This window comes from Pinus tabuliformis, chromosome J, assembly GCF_031772625.1.
Source record: "Pinus tabuliformis cultivar Carrire ecotype Pingquan chromosome J, CPIR1, whole genome shotgun sequence".
In the NCBI taxonomy this organism is placed as follows: Eukaryota; Viridiplantae; Streptophyta; class Pinopsida; order Pinales; family Pinaceae; genus Pinus; species Pinus tabuliformis.
Window position 1 is genome coordinate 1,427,793,230 of NC_142295.1, and position 15,882 is coordinate 1,427,809,111.

Sequence of the window (15,882 nt, forward strand, 5' to 3'; positions counted from 1 at the left end):
GCTCTAGTCTTGCAATTGATCCCGGTGTGCTACCCACTACAGTGCCAGAGAAGCTTGCAAAGTGACACTCATTACAACGATCTTCTGACATTATTCTACGCAAGAATCAATCTCTTTAATAAAATGTACAACAGAATTAGTACCATTAAAAGTAGGATACTTGCGTACCTCAGTACCAATCTAGGGAATACATTGAACAGTAGCACAATATCAAGAGTGGATTTCATGGGCACCATGTTGCTAGTCTTCATTGCAACTTCAGAGCCAACTTTAGTACTTTGGATACTCCTCCAACTAATAGAGCCAATTCTTGTAGGGTTAATGTAATATTATCTCTTTCCAGCAGTCAATTGATACAATTGGTCCACTAAACTAGAGGATTCAACATAGGTTCAGTAAACCTCAGACCTTGATATGGATCAAGAGGTTTTATAATGTGCATACCATCCACTTCAAAAGTCATAGTCTCCTACTTTAAATCGATGACTACATAATTCTTGAAAACCCAATCAATCCCCAAAAAAGATGGATATGGGTCTTTGTCCCCAGTAATATCAATAACCTCGAAATATGCATAAGTTTTAACACCAACTATATCAACCTCAACATCTTCTAGTCTACCAATAGGAATAATGTAGTACTAGTTTTCCATTCGCAACTGAATAGGGGAATAAACCAACTTGGGGTTTCCAGGATATTCCCAAGCCTTTCTTGGAAAAATATTAACATCCGATCCCAAATCAAGCATGGATTCCTTGATTTGAAACCCTGCAATTTGAGAATATACTTGAAACTCCCTTCCAGTGCTCTTCTTATTCCTCTACACCCATCTAGAATGCCTCTCAAATATATTTATAGATCGGTTCCTCAGATAAGACATCATCCTTAACAACGACCTTCAATCTTTTCCACAACTGACTAGTGATATTCTCATCATTCATAATAAGTAAAAAAAAATTAAACTAGTCCATTATGGTTGGGATATTCTGCAAAATGGTCCTCCTTCCATCCGTTTACTTTCTCCTACAACTCACTGCAAGGTACCTATAAGGACATTAAATGATGGAAAAGTTTAGTTGCATCCTTGTAATATACCTTTTGTTGTTTTGAATCATATGATTTCTTTTGAAACACAAGATTTATAATAGTTGACTTATTAGAGGCTCCAATATCAGTTCTCGTCCTCTTTCCTCCTCTCATAAAAACATTGATATTAGGCAACGTTGAAGGAAAAGGATCCCAGGGCTCTACAAATACTAAATTAGCTCCCTTTGCCTGATTTCGCTCTTCCCATTAATCAATAAGTTCGGGACAGTCTTTTGTTTCATGCATATTTACTCGATAGTATGAACACCATGGTCTTCGTATTGAGAAATCTAGGGCATTAAACATTAGGTGATTTCTCTTCTATTAGTGACTACTTGTGAAATGATTTTTACTTGTTTAGTTTAGGATATTATTCATGTTAGATTATTAGTATTGTTCTTCATCAAACAGTAACCAATGCATGAACATAAATAGACAAGAGACACAACAATGATCCAAGGCCAAAACCACTCACTCTTTGAGAGGAAAACCTGCGCAAATTCTTCTTATAAAGATTCCAACTAACGAATACCAGCACTAGGACCCTTAACCTAGTAGCCTCTCCAAGACCAAGACACAAGTCCTCTTCCATCTTCTCGTTTAATCTTCCTCGGTTCCTTCTACTTCATATTTTGGCACCATATGTGATGACACCCAACTATGGTCACTATGTTTGTCAAGGAAACCAAAATTTCTCCTTCAGCAATGACACCGAGTCCTGAACCAAAGTTACTTCCCATCATCAAGACCTCCTTTCTTGTCACAGTAATGAACCATTGACATTGTGACTCAATTTTTCTTCTCCTTTTATCACTGTAATGCATCCATTCGAAACTCAGAATATCTAAGTTTTTGATGGCTGAGACCATCCTCACTGTCCCTTCCTTTCTTCCTCGTAGTTCCTTCCTTCTTTATTTGAACATGACATCCTAACTTAGCACCTTTTCACTATCACTATGACCTAAATCTTAAAGGGGTCTAAATTCCCTTACCTCCCACTAAACTGTAGCCTTCACTGAATTTTGGCCTTCACTGATATGGTTATGTGAATCAGAGATAAATCAAACTTTTCTTCTATCATAGACATCCAAAAAACTCAGAGACTGATGTCTAAATTCTTGTCTTTTTAAACTGAGCCAAGGTTGCTATTTATAGTGGCCTGTCTGTCATATATAAGATGACATGATTTTTTGAACCCGTGTGTCTCCATAATAAGAAGCTGACATGATTTTTTTCTGTGACTTGAAGCCAACATGAAGAGGAAGACTTTGTGCTTGTTGTTGGAGGGCTATTATGGACTCATATACATTTGACATATGACATAGACTCTTTCACTTTTAATGACCAATCCTAAGCTCTCAATGGGAACCATCTAAAATCAAATCACTTGCTCATGAAACCCATGAAGAAAGGCTTCCAATAATAATTTTATTTTCTTCATTACATCATTTACAAGTGTCACAATTACATGTCATTATGAAGACCAAACCTAGTTATAATTTTCAACACTCCCTCTTAACTAGGGAGGTATTCATAATGGTGATTGGTTATTCTCAAATTGAATAATTTCTCATAAGGAGAATCGGATTGGTAACCCATTTGTTTAGAATAATATCAACTAGCATTGTCACATAGCAAGGCTTTGACTAACATCTCTATCTCTCCAAAAGCTCTAAGCTCAATGATGGCGAGACCAATGATTTATAGATACAATCATCATTGTATCTCTCGGAACATACCCCACCTGGGTTCTCAAGGTGTGTTCCATTAGGACTATTCTTATCTTGGATTCCTAGTCCTCAAAGAATATTGGTCCTCCACGACTACTCTTAGCTTGGATGCCCTATCTCATCCTCAAAGAGTATCGGATGCCAAATGATTACCTAATCCTCTCATTTTGTCTTCCTAGGTGAAGACCAGAATGATGTGTCTATCTCTCCCTCTCAATTAGGGAGGACATATTCCAATAAAGGAATGTACTCATTCCTACATAAGGAATGTACCTAAGCTACCTCTTGACTTAGGAATTTCCAAGTTTCTTCCAAGTAAGAAACTTGCTTCCAAGCTCCCTCTTAATTAGGGGCCTACAACATCTCCTTAGGTGGAGATAATGGGAAAACCAACTACTTTGAAGAACTCGTTCCTTCGATGTCATGAATTTATTTTTCATAGAGTCATCATCTTTTCGGACTTCTTCATAGCGCACATACCATCCATCACTTTCATTCATGAGTCAGCCATGTCATCATTCCTTTCATCCAAAAGTGATCCATCGGTCTACTTCTGGTCTTGTTTCATGTCATGCTGCCTTATTCATGTTATCTTCTTCAGAAGGATCTTACATCATTCTACATGGTCCTCTAGGAAGACATCCTCATTTCTTCCCTTGGAAGTTCTACATAGGCCCCTATAGATACTTGTTCAAAATAAGAAATGAACACTTAAATCAAAATTACCTTTGATTGTTTTTCATCATGACATCTTCCTATAGGTATCAGCATCCTGCATACATGTTGACACATCTCCCAAAGCTATCCATTTTCAAGGGTCTCCATTTTTTTCAGACTTCCATCAAAGTCTTCATATCTTTCCGAGAGATTTCTTAGTCAAATATTCTTGGCCTTTTGGATGTTGATTACCTTTACCATGGTTGCATATCTCACAATATCTTCCTTCCTTTCTTCACACATTTCTTTCCCAAGAGCTTCCAATCAGAGTTCCTCAATTGTAGTCAACCACCTCATACTTCATATGAGGACATATTATATTGATTTCATCTAGTGTGAACCATGCCCTATGACATCCATTCATAGGAGGAGATTTCTTTCCTTTGATCATGCATCTCAAGATCAGGCAGTTATCCAAATTACCTGCAACCATACAACATTACTTTATAAAATCGAATACAAGTATACATAACTCATTTACCTTTTGGTCATCGACGCTTCTTTCAACAGCTTCCTTGATTGAAAATATCTTCAAACCCTTGATCTTCTTTATCTCTTATGTCATCATACCATCATCCCGTGAATTCCACATGTTGGAGTTTATGATGAAACACTTGCTTCCTCTCTAGATTGGTGAACCTTCCGATGAATATTCCATCAATGAGTCTTGAGGATCTTGCATATCCTTATCTAACAGGTGTTACCTTTTGATGTATGACGAGCCTTGTCCTATATGACTTATTCATTTCTTTTAGTTTCCAATGAGGTTCTCAAGAGCTATAACCTTCATATTTGACTATCAGATATACTTAATTTTTCCTCTGGTGAGGTCACAAGCTCTTACTTCTAATGCTTTTATTCTTCCTTGGACTTCCTTCTTTCATCTTCCTCCACTTCTTCGGTGAAATGGAATTATTCTCTATTATTCTTGTTATTGTCCTTCTTAAGCTAAGGAAAATATTTCCTATAATGTTCATAGAATTTAATCTTAGCTATTTTCTTCTTTCCTTTTTACAAAATGTCTGAATCCTTTCATTTAATCATTCAACACTTTTTCCCTCAACATGTCTTCTTCTATCTTGCATAGAAACCACAAGTTGTTGAATGGATAGCCTTCTTATCCTCATAGGCATTATTACCTTGTTCATCAGTTATTGCATTTAGAAAAATGAGGATTATCTCTCCTAGATCTTGCAATTGATATTTAATGAAGATAACCCTTTATCCTTTGATACCTTCAATTTATGTAGATCAAATCTAAGTGATGTGACCTTCTTTATCATATCTTCATAGAATAGCTCTAACAACCTATCATGTATATCTCTTTGATTTCTCCAATACTGCTATATACGGATGAGGGATCTTTGACTAATTACATAAGAATCCCTTGAGCCCTTTGATCCCTTTCCATGTATTCAGAGGAGACCTTTCCATTGATATGTTCAATGAATTCACTTTCTTGGAGGACTATGTCTATCCTCCTTTTCATGCAAGGAATTTTGATGACCCAACCAGCTTATAGATCTCCTTGCAAATATGAAGTCATTTTACCGAATTTATTAAAGAATGAAAGATACTTACTTTACAAGTGAAGATGAAATCTTCAAGTTGATCACTTTGATGGTGGTTGAAGAAGATGCATTAGTGCTCCTTTTGGATGATCTTCTCCCAATGAAAAACCCTTCTTCAATAGAGGAGATTTCTCCCTTTATGATGACAATGTGTTATAGCTCCAAATCTCACTCTTATGGTTTGTGATGCTGCACTCATGGCCTAGGGCAACCCCTCCTTCCAGACCTGGTCCTAAAATTTAAAAAACAGTGTTTTATCCCCTATACACGACATTGCCCCTGAGTTAAACGCGTGTACACGTGGGTCTGTGTATACCCAACCCGCGTTATGTATTAAAACACTTAAAAAATAAATAATTCCTTATTTTCGGGCGGAGATCGCGGGTTTTACCTGCTGATCAACTGTTAGTGCCCGTGGTCCAACTGTTCCCAACCAACTCCTAACTAAAAAACTACTTTGGAGATGGTATAAAAAGACATCAAAGGGAAGGCCTAAGGAGAGAGAAAAGAAGAGCAAGATTATTATGCTGAGATTTTCCCCTTAGACCAGGTCTGAAGTCCTTGGTGCTTTTTGCACTTCCTCCACTTTGCATTGGGAACCCTTGTTTCCATGTGTATTGGTGATCATTCATCCTTTATATCACCATTGAGTAAGACTTGGAAGGAGCTCTTGTTGGAGGCTTGAGGCTGGAACGAATCCGGGAGGAAGCTTTGCTTGGAGCCTGCTGAAGGTGTTTCAGGTGAAATCTTTCCGTTATATGTACTTTACTTGCCTTTATATAAAGAAACACATCTTGGTTCCCGAAACAATCTTTCTTTGTGCTTATGAGATTCTTGTCTTGAATTCTTATGCAAGTAGTTACTTAAAGATTTTTATAACTAACTTTATAGCATGAAGATGGTTTTCATATAAGTATTTGTCCATGTACTGTTGTGTTCTTTGATTTGTTTGTTTTACAGGTCAAAGGAGAAGAAGGGAACTCCAAGAATGGTTTGGACCCTAAAGGCCTTCTCGAACGTAGGACCTTAGGTACGTACCCTAAACATTAGAATTTGCTTACAGTAAAGATAATGGTTGTGTGTGTTTTTCTTTGAATAAGCAATTTTCAGTCTGGTAGAGTCTTAACCCAAAGGACCCTAGGGGTACTTTCCCCTCAACCAAAATTGGCGACTCCGCTGGGGAACAACACTCTTGTTGTTCCTAGTTTGGGTAGTCTTCAAGCCAATCAAGGCTCAGCCCCTCTGTTTGCTGGTTCTGACTGTCTAATCTGTTCTTGAACTCTAAGCTTTTCCAGTTTTTTCAGTCTGTGTTTTTTATTTTTCTTGAAAATCTTCAGATACGTTGTTTTTCTGGATTACAGAAGCGTATATACACAAGTTGTACTAAGTGAACCCGCGTATACGCAGGTTTCCTTAGTTACAGTCGCGTGTACACGCACTCTGCACATCACTACAGGCGCGTATATTATCTAATTTTCAAGATTTATAAATTTTCTTTTTGCTGAATGTTTGTCTGGTGGTTTGGGTCAGTTTCAAGCAGTCATTTTCTAGTAACAGTCCTCTGTTTAACAGGGGGCATCTTGTTCTGAACTCTCTCTAGTTATAAGGAGTATTAGTCTTGTTTTCGTTGATTGCAAGCGTCATTGTTTTTTGACACACAAGATTTCTGGTTAAGAGTCTTGACTGCTCTGTTTTGGCAGAGTAGGAAGATTGGATTCAATCTTTGTGTTCATTTTGCTTTGGTGACCCTTTTTGTTTGCTTGACGAAATCATTTTTGTGACCATTTGCTCCTTCGTTTCGGGAAAGTTGTTTGTTATCGCTTTCTTGAGACTTGTCTTTTGATCTTTTGGACTTTCATTGCTGCTTTTGATTGTCAAGAGCGATTTCAAACACATTTATTTTGGTTGGGTTTTCATCATTTGAAAGGTGTCAATTCGCAAAAGTGTTTGGTTGCCTATTCTTCAATCATTAGTGTCAGTATTTTTGAGAGAATTCCTTGAAAAAGACTTCTTTGTTGTTTGAAAGAAAATCTTTTGAAAGTTTTAAGTTTCGCTTTCTTAAACTTGCTTTTTATTTGATTTCCTTTTTTGCGAAGTGAAAGTGCTTTATATTTATCTTAGAACTTGTTTTTATTGTTTGGACGAAATGACTGGTAGCACATCATATTCTATCTAAGATTTTTAGTGGCAAGACAAATTTGATAAGTGAGCAACTTTCCTTCTTTGTTTGCAGAGTAGTCTTAAAATCTTGCATTCACATATAGTTGTTGCATTAGGATAGATTTGCATCCCTTTTTATGCATACATAGCTTTGTTAGCTTTTGTGAGTGTGGAGTCTGAAAAGAAAGCAAAAAACTTTGTTTTATTTGAAGTTCCTCTGAACCCTGTAGAAATTGCTTTTCATCGAAAAACAAAAAGTGCATGTGCATGTAGTTAAGTTTTGTTTAACTTCTTTTGCGTCAAAAAACACCACTAGTTTCACTTCCGTTACCTTGTGACTTAAAGAACAACCTAATAAAATCAAGCGCTAATTAAAATCCACTAGAACTTTTTGTTTTAGTCAGTTACACCAACAAGTTTAGGATTTTAGGGCCTTGGATTAGGCGAGTGGAGAGTTAACTCTCCAAGGCCACATAAAATGTCAAACATAAGAGTCTGAATAACGAGAGAAAATCCAATAGCGTTAGGAAGACCAGGAAAGCTCCGGATCTGGGAGTTAAGCACGAGGGTCTGTGAAGACAGGGAAGAGAGATACCCCCTCTCCTACTTGTCCGAACTTACCTCACGACTGTTCCGCCTGGCTTCTGCGACGAGTTGGTACCCATAGTTGCCTCTCCTAGGGATCTACACAGGTGGCTGCGGAGGGGAATCCTGTGGCACCTGAGGTTGACGTTGTATCACTCTCGACAGTACTACTGGAGGGCACCCTTGCGAAGCTTGGGGGCTTGCACCGGCGCAGGCTGTTGTTAGGAGGTCAGCGTAACTTCCTCTGTTACCTTCGCTGATAGGACTGGGCCGTCATTATCCCAGACTATCTTCGGAAGGCCCCTGACTCCACTTTCTTGTATTTTGGTGTCCGGTCCTCATCACCCGGAGCGGAAATACTTGGAAGTTGTTTGACTGGCTATATCTTTAGGGACTTTATAGTGTGTGCTCTTTGTTCCTTGTATATAGTTGGCTTTAGGTATTTTTGTCTAGTCGCGTTTGGACTTTGTGTTCTGAGTGACTGGCTTACCACTCTACCAATCTTGAAAGGCTTTTGGTCGTTCTTTCAGAAGTTGTAGAGTTGCCTCCTCAAGGGCAAAGGTTTTGATTGCTTATCCATATTCCTTGAAGAGTTATTTCTATATTCCCGTAGGGGAAGGGTCTTTGGAACAGTTAGATATGGCTAATATTCCTGTGGAAACCAACCAAGGTGCCCTCCCAAAAGGGGATCCTTGTGCTTTTCCTTTCTTTGGAAACGTTGGTACTCCCTTGATGGCCACTTTGAATATTCCTGGGTTGAATGTTGGACTACCCGTTTGGCTGTGGTCCACTCCGAATATTCCGAATGCTCTTGAAGCTTCTCAGTTGAATGCTTTATTTCAAGGGCATCACATGGGTGCTAATTGTTCATCTTCTTTCAAAGAGAAATCTGGGGTTCCTTCTTCTCCTCTTTCTTGTCACAAGAAATCTAAAAAGAGGAGAAAAAGGAAGTCAAAGAAGAAGAATAATTCTATCACTTCATCACCGACCTCTGCAAGTCATGTTGGAGATGAGCCTTCAGCCGCTGCTAGTCATGCTGGGGGCACAAGTCTAGTCACTGCAAGTCACACTAGCACTTCATCATCAACCTCTGCGAGTCATGTTGAAGATGAGCCTTCAGCCGCTGCTAGTCATGCTGGGGGCACAAGTCTAGTCACTGCGAGTCACACTAACACTTCATCATCAACCTCTGCGAGTCATGTTGAAGATGAGTCTTCAGCCGCTGCAAGTCATGCTGGGGGCATGAGTCTAGTCACTGCAAGTCATACTAGCAAAGAGTCACCGACCTCTGCAAGTCATGTTCAGGACTCTCCGCAAACCACTGCTAGTCATGTTGGCGAAATGGAGGTTGGTAAGAAACCTGGACGTAGAAGTTTTAAACCTAAGTTCCCTTGTAAGATATGCAAGGGAGACCATCTTACTCATTTATGCCCTGGTATTCCAGAGGTTCAAAGGATATGGTCCGAGTCTGAAAGTAATTCTGCTCCTAGATCTGATATGGTTTCTCATCAATCCCATCAACCATCGGTTGAAAATGTGGTAGAGCCAGTGCAATCGTTGGCCGATTACACTCCTCTTTTGGGGGGTGAAGTGCCCAATAAAAGAGTCTGTTTGATCTCTAGTACAGAGTCTTCTAGTATAGGGGGCTTCCGTTTACTTCAAATGTTCCCCCTCCAAGTTCTAAGAGCGTTTCCTTTGACTGGGATAGTCTTGTTGAGCCTCGTCTTCCTTTCGCTGCACCTTTCCAAATAAAGGTTAGAGTTAATTCCACAAATGTCTATCGATGTACGGTGGATGAAGGATCCTCTACAAGTATTATATCCTCTTTGACTTGGAAAGCTTTGGGTTCCCCAAAGTTGTTGACAGCTCAGAGTCAGTTGTTAGCCTATGATAGAAGGCCTGGTGAATCTATGGGTGTTCTTCCTCAAGTTCCTATCACTTTAGGTGGGAAGACTGTCTTAATCGATATGATGGTGGTTGATAGCCCTTTAGATTTTAATATGCTACTTGGGCGTGATTATGTCTATGCTATGAATGCTGTGGTGTCTTCACTCTTTCGAGTAATGTGCTTTCCTCATAACGGGAATATTGTCACTATTGATCAGCTTTCATCTGATAATCACCACCCTAATTCGACTTTACTGCAGAATGCCCCTTGGTTTGTTCCAAGTGTTCAAGTAGACTCTACCCCGCCACGGGTCAATTATGTGGCATTGAATCCTCAATGTTCAATCGCTTCTAAGAAGGATCCTTTGACCTATTATTCTCCTTCTTGGGACTTGGTCCCGGCAGTTGACCGAGAGATTCTTCCTATAGGGACATGGGACCCTTTAATTCCCTCTTTTGATCCTTGTAGTTCTCATGATTTTTCATGTCTTTCTTTGCCTTCACAGGAGGAACTCTTTGAAGCCATGAGTTATGACTACCAAAGGAGCCCTTGGCCTGAGCCCTGCAAGGGGTTTGTTCAGCAAAACTATTATGCGTAAGCCGCAAGGCTGTGTGGTTCCCTGTACCATATTGTATATATGAGGTACGCATTTTCAAGTTTTGTATCCTATAACTCAAAGATCTTATATGAAGTTTATATGTGGGATGTATTAACTTCGTGTCTAGTGTTCCTATTTATGTTTACAGAACTTGGAAGATTTCTCCTTTGGAAGTTTGTGGTTGGTCCGTTCTGATAGGTATTGGTTCTTGAAACTGGCATATAGGTTAGGTTTTTCCGCCTGCATTGTGCATTTATCAGTTTCCTTTCCCATTTTGCCTTAGGATCGACCCCACCAAGTTATGGTGCAGAACCTTCTCATTTCTTAGAAGTATCATGACTTGTGTGGTAGAGCCTACCTTATCATGGGTGCCCTAGTTAGTACCTTATTGTCGCTTGGCACTCATGCAGATTTTTGTCCTTAGGTTCGGGAGTCCTCCGTAGTCCCGCCATGACTTATGCGTTGAAGACTCATTCCTCTTTGCTTCTTCACTTCGTTCTGGCCTTATACCCTAGAGGCTCCTATGTGTGTCGAGTTGTACTTCTGCATTGCATGTTGACCATTTGCACCTTTTGGCCTAGAGCCGGCTTCACTTGGACTCGTGTTTAAGCCAACTTTTGACCATGACATCTGCAAAATCAACCTTGCATACTTTTGACTTCTGCAGCTTGACATACCCTGATCTGTGGAAGGAACATACCTTTGAGTGTCACTGACCAGTTTTCACCTCCCTGCATTGAGCATAGGAACGTTCCTTTCCCAGGAACTAGATCATCTGTTTCACCAACACTCGTTCTTTCCACTGTACCATAGCATTCTTTTATTCTTTTTCCGGCTTAACAGAAAAAGACAAAAAAATTAAATATTCCAAAAAAAGAGCAGGAATAGGGACATTATTTCCATTTATTGTTGGCAACTAGAGTCAGTCGTGTCGCCCTTGAACAAAGCACTCAAAACAAAGTCTCCTCCACATGGGTGGGATTTAGTTTGACTTAGGTATGCCATAACCTTGTTATTGAGTCAGTTCTCCCCCGATTGGTTATCTCTTCCAATCATATGGAGGGTTCGTTCGTGCCTCCTGCATGGAAAACTTATACAGAGTCATCATATGCTGCCATATAGTCACATTGAATCGTGCTTTTGTTCAAGGGAAGCTAGCCTGAGTCGGCCTTTCTGCGGTGTCTCTTGACTCATTTTTCAGTCGGCCATCCCTGGTTGTCAGTATCATGTCTATCATCACATCAGCTATATTGGTCCTTTACTCGTGCCAGTTTGAGAAGGTCCCCATTGACTTCTTGCTGACGGGTCTTGTCCTTATCGACGACGACACCTTGCTCTGAGGACAGGCCTAGAGCCGCACCCTGGCCCTATTTTCATTATTGATAGGTCACCTTGTGCTCAGCATCGATCAGTATCATGGGTCTTTGACTGAGTGGTTTCCCTTGTGTTCGACATCAGCATACATTATCACACATTGGGATTCGTGCAGTACCTTGGTTTCCATTTGACCCTATTGGTGGATACCTCGCCTCTGTGTCAGCTTTCATTATTGGTTGGTTCAGAGGGTTTCTGTCGTGCGCTAGCCACATCTTGTGTACGCCGGAAACGTGCTTCGGTTGGGTTACTACATCTTTTTCGTCTGATTCCTTCCACATTATTGGCCTATGGGTTACACTCGTGCTAGATTGATGGAGGATGTCTTAATGCCTTCCTTCTAGCGGATCTTTCCCTATCGACTCCGACTCATTGCTCTGGGGCAAAGATCTAGAGTCCATTTGGCAGTACCTTGGGGTTTGCAGTCATTAGTGGCAGATTCCTCGCTATCGAAAGTGGGAAACCATCATTGTCTCCTGATCGATGGATTCTTACAGGTGTTCGACTTCAGCTCATCTATTCACACTTGTTAGATTGTACTGGGTACCTTGACGCTCATTATCATTATCGGTGAGTAGTCTCGCGTTTGTTAACGGTATACATCAATGACCGGTAATCAAACGATTTCTCACATGGTCGACTTCAGATCATTTATTCCCATGGTGTAGAAATGTACCATGACGGTCGGTGAAGACCTCAGGTTGTATCAGCATTCATTGGTTCACTTGACAGTTGCTCCTGTTGCTGCTAGTTGACACCACTCCACCTTATATGTTGCAGTCAGTCATGGCGACATTCTATATGCTGGCACCTGAGTTTGCAGTGTAGTACCATCCTATTCCATCATGTTCAGTTGGTACCTTTTGGGATCAGTCTTTGATATCAGTGATCCGTTGCATCTTTCAGCATCATTGACAGTCTTATATGTGATATTCAGACATGTACTTGCTCCTTATGATCAGATGATCCATTATGTATCTTCCAGTCATTTATACTTGTATATTTAGTGGATCCGCTTGTACTTGATATGCGGACATGCTTTACTTTTTCTGAGCATGGGTATGCCCGCCTTAGACAGTGTTTCTTTTTGATCTCCTTTTGGTGGCTTGGCAGGCTGAATTCTGGTGAAGTCCTCCTCGGTTTCTCGACAAGACTTCCTTTCCATGTTCTTACATAATATATTTCGGCCATCATGTTCCCCTTCTGACCTCATACATTAGGAGGCATCTGTTATAGCTCCAAATCTCACTCTTATGGTTTGTGATGCTACACTCATGGCCTAGGGCAACCCCTCCTTCCAGACCTAGTCCTAAAATTTAAAAAACAGTGTTTTATCCCCTATACGCGACATTGCCCTGAGTTAAACGCGTGTACACGCGGGTCTGTGTATACCCAACCCGCGTGTATGTATTAAAACACTTAAAAAATAAATAATTCCTTATTTTCGAGCGGAGATCGCGGGTTTTACCTGCTGATCACCTGTTAGTGCCCGTGGCCCAACTGTTCCCAACCAACTCCAAACTAAAAAACTACTTTGGAGATGGTATAAAAAGACATCAAAGGGAAGGCCTAAGGAGAGAGAAAAGAAGAGCAAGATTATTATGCTGAGATTTTCCCCTTAGACCAGGTCTGAAGTCCTTGGTGCTTTCTGCACTTCCTCCACTTTGCATTGGGAACCCTTGTTTCCATGTGTATTGGTGATCATTCATCCTTTATATCACCATTGAGTAAGACTTGGAAGGAGCTCTTGTTGGAGGCTTGAGGCTGGAACGAATCCGGGAGGAAGCTTTGCTTGGAGCCTGCTGAAGGTGTTTCAGGTGAAATCTTTCCGTTATATGTACTTTACTTGCCTTTATATAAAGAAACACATCTTGGTTCCCGAAACAATCTTTCTTTGTGCTTATGAGATTCTTGTCTTGAATTCTTATGCAAGTAGTTACTTAAAGATTTTTATAACTAACTTTATAGCATGAAGATGGTTTTCATATAAGTATTTGTCCATGTACTGTTGTGTTCTTTGATTTGTTTGTTTTACAGGTCAAAGGAGAAGAAGGGAACTCCAAGAAGGGTTTGGACCCTAAAGGCCTTCTCGAACGTAGGACCTTAGGTACGTACCCTAAACATTAGAATTTGCTTACAGTAAAGATAATGGCTGTGTGTGTGTTTCTTTGAATAAGCAATTTTCAGTCTGGTAGAGTCTTAACCCAAAGGACCCTAGGGGTACTTTCCCCTCAACCACAATGCCTTCTTGCCTCCAAGATACTTTGACTTCTCTTGAAGTGCAGATGAAAAGTGCTTCTAGGATTTCGACTCTCTCCAAGATGATGTGATCTTCGACTTCGAGCTACCTTGATTTGTAGATAACTTGATGAGGATCTTTGTGGTATTTTGATGATGACTATAGGATCCAATACTTTTTTTGGAGTAGAATTCTAGCTTCTTTGATGTGTAGATCTATTTGCCTTGAGTAGGAATAAGGCTTTGGCCTTGATTGATAATCCCAAAACTCTTCCTGAAGAAAACCTTCCTCTATGATCTTGGGTTTGATTCTCCAAAGTAGATCTCGACTTTACTTTGACAATCTTCAATATTTATTTGATGACTTTCTTGAAACTTGATCCTTATGTGTCTCTTGATTTCCTGCCCTTTTCTTGACTTTGACATCTTAGCTCTGAAGCCATGTTGAGAAATCTATGGCATTAACATTAGATGATTTCTCTTCTATTAGTAATTTCTTGTGAAATGATTTTTACTTGTTTATTTTAGGATATTATTCATGTTATATTATTATTATTCTTCTTCATAAAATAGTAACCAATGCATGAACACAAATAGACAAGAGACACAACATGTACGCTATGAGCCAGGACCAAAACCTCTCACTCTTTGATATGAAAACTCACACAAATTATTCTTATAGAGATTCTAATTTATGAATACGAAGACCAAGACCCTTGACCTAGTAGCCTCTCCAAGACCAAGACACAAGTACTCTTCCATCTTCTCGTTTATTCTTCCTTCATTCCTTCTACTTCATAATTCACACCATATGTGATGACACCCAACTATGGTCACTATGTTTGTCAAGGAAACCAAATTTTCTCCTTCAGCAGTGACACTGAGTCCTGAACCAAAGTTACTTCCATTCATTGAGACCTCCTTTCTTGTCATAGTAATGAACCCTTGACACTGTGACTCAATTTTTCTTCTCCTTTTTTCACTGTAATGCATCCATTCAAAACTTAGAAAGAGATCCAAGTTTCTGATGATTGAGATCATCCTCGATGTCCCTTCCTTTCTTCCTTGCATTGCCTTCCTTCTCTATCTGAATTTGACATCCCAACTTAGCATCTTTTTAGTGTCACTATGACCTAAATCTTAGAGGGATATGAATTCCCTTACCTCCAACTAAAGTGTAGCCTTCACCGAATTCTAGCCTTAACTAAAATGGTTATGTGAATCAAAGATAACCTAAACTTTTCTTCTATCACAGGCATTCGAAAAACTCAGAGACTGATCTCTGAATTTATGCCTTTTTGAACTGGGCCAAGGTTGTTATTTATAGTGGTTTTTCTATCATATATAAGTTGACATGATTTTGTGAACCGGTGTGTCTCCATAATAAGAAGTTGACATGAGTTTGTTGATGTCACTTGAAGCCGACATGAAGAGGAAGACTTTGTGCTTATCATTGGAGGGCTATTATGGACTCATATACATTTGACATATGACATAGACTCTTTGACTTTTAATGACCAATTTAAGGCCTTCAATGGGAGCCTTCTAAAATAAAATTACTTGCTCATGAAACCCAAGAAGCAAGGCTTGCAATAATAATTTTATGTTCTTCATTACATCATTTACAAAAGTCACAATTACATGTCATTATGAAAACTCAACCTAGTTACACTTTTCAACACTTCGCGGAAAATAATATTCTCTCACCACATGGCCTTCTTGATCATAATTATAGCATCTAATCAGACCTATTCCACTTGTCCTTCCTCCCTCGTATCTCCTCCTCCTCATCCTCTAGAAGTCTCATTAACATGAAAAGAAGAATGGTCAAGATGGTTCGCTAAGGCACCCAAGGACCAACATTGATCTGTATGATGATTAGGGGAGCCACAAAATTCACAAAATAGGTAATTTGAAACATTTGAATACTTTTGT